Source organism: Arachis ipaensis, chromosome B03 (assembly GCF_000816755.2).
Source record: "Arachis ipaensis cultivar K30076 chromosome B03, Araip1.1, whole genome shotgun sequence".
NCBI lineage: Eukaryota > Viridiplantae > Streptophyta > Magnoliopsida > Fabales > Fabaceae > Arachis > Arachis ipaensis.
In genome coordinates this window covers 16,762,351-16,764,407 of record NC_029787.2, presented here as the reverse complement: position 1 = coordinate 16,764,407, position 2,057 = coordinate 16,762,351, and the positions used below count along the sequence as shown (strand labels likewise).

At 31.3% G+C, this 2,057-nt stretch overlaps 1 protein-coding gene across 6 annotated transcripts in view; it reads right to left on the bottom strand.

The window, feature by feature from the left end:
- Positions 1,324-2,057, bottom strand: part of LOC107629978 (pentatricopeptide repeat-containing protein At5g03800) — an 8,775-nt gene continuing 8,041 nt past the window's right edge. For all 6 annotated transcript variants that reach the window (XM_016332961.2, XM_021118302.1, XM_021118301.1 and 3 more), the window contains one exon: positions 1,324-1,784. The gene's annotated coding sequence lies outside the window, so the exon portion shown is untranslated. The remainder of the gene's footprint in view (positions 1,785-2,057) is intronic.

Here is a 2,057-nt window from a genome sequence, read left to right as displayed (position 1 = left end):
TCACAGTGGTCTATGGTCTATAACAAGTGAAATCATATCATGTTAAATATTTGGGTGTTCATAAGAAAATGGAAACAAAGGGAAAAAATGACTGATTGATAAACAAGTTATCCCAAGTTAGCTTAACTGGAAACAAAGGGAAAAAAGGACTGATTCAGTTCCCAGATACCTAAAATAACCATTCTAAAATAAATATGAACTTAAAATTAGCATCAACTCACAGTTGAAACTTACATTCCATATAAGAGTTCACAAGAGACGATATTCCAAAAATATTGCTTTTAACAACAGCTAAAGCATATATGATTAAGTAAGTTAAAATTCCTAGTCAACAGATTTCCCAATGAAACAATACAAATCAAAGAGTTTTACACATGTTCAAGGTATCCGTAGCTAAAATTTATAGAAACTTAACAGTAATTTTAAGTGCAACAATTACAATATGAGGCAGCACAAACAATAGTAGATGGAATCGTGAGAAAGGGCACCACCATGACAAACCTCAGGTGCTGCACAGGCTAGATAAGGATCTTCATTTGACTAATAAAGAAAGTTAGCTGGATTATGAAGGATGTACATAGGATGCGTTTGTTTTAGCTTTTTCTGACAAAAATTCAGTAATATATACACACTGAAAAAATCATTTTTGACATAATTTTAAAGAAAAAAATCAATTAACCTTTTCTGGAAAAACTAAATAGAGTAGCTTCTAATTAAAATTATTTCCAGTTTCTGAAATCAAGTTGTCAAAGCAATTTTTTGAGAATCAGCAACAAACACACCCATAACTTTCCTTTTCCACAACTAAGTAATGCAGCAAAGTCTGTGAAAATGTAATATTCTATCTTAACATATCACCTAACTACTTCTACAACTTCCAAATCACAGAAGAGAGAATAATACTGCAATAAATAATCCAAATACTATAGTTTCTGCATAGAAAAATTTATCTGCTGCAATAAGTGAGTGAGAGAAGTCATAATCTAGAAGTTCAATTCCATTCTATATCTATAAGAGTTCAACGAATTCCACTGTATTGCTAGAACACTGATAAATTAAGAGTGTGCAATTCTAGGGTTCCAGAAACAATTAACCAAACAGAATAAACAAACATGCATACAATATGAGAGGAAATAGATTAAACCCGCGTTACAATGATGAAACTGAAAAAGTTTCAGTAGCCTCTTCAAGCAAATATATAAAATTGAAATCCAAGTGTTTCACATATTGTATAAGAAAGAAAATAATAAGATGAATGATTGAATTTCAAACACAGAGAACTTTCACATAACAAAATTTTCAATTTGGTGACAGGGTCGAAGAAACTTCAAAAACGGAACATAAAAAAATCTCCACAGAAAAGTGTCTCATGATTATAAGATGGCGTACCTGGAGTGTAATAATGCGGATAAGAAGAATTGAAGCTTCTGGATGAAAAGTTCAGTGTTTTGATTGATACTTGATAAGTTGATAGCATCGAAGAGCATGAATGTATGATAAATACGTATCTGCCGTTACATCCCATTTTAAGAAGGATTTAATTTTGAGGCAGTAAATGATCTTTCAATCATGCTACGTCTATACTAAAATCAGTCACTATAATGAATGTAAGGCAAAAAAAAAAAAAAGCAAGGCTGCATAGTGACAAGATTTTTTCTTTTAAATTTTATTTTATAAGTTTGAGTGACCGGCTTGAACTTTCACCCTATGCCATGAAGTGTTTAATATTCCTCTCAAGTTCCAAATGTCTTCAACCTTTTCAGGATATTTGCAGCTGAATCTATCTGCAAAATCAGCCAGCAGTATTAGAAACATATATAGAAATTTAAGCTATGTAGCATCAATCTGAGGCTGTACATATTTTTTTATTAGTAATAAGAGTATTTTTGTTTTGAGGAGTAAAAATGAGTGCAAAATTTCATTGATGAGCTTGATGTGTAAGATTATATGTGGAACTCATGAAAATTTCAAACCTAATTTTAACCCCCTAAACAGAGATATTCTAAGAAAAAGAATGAGGCCATGGTCATTTCTACAAATAGGCTGATATTGATACA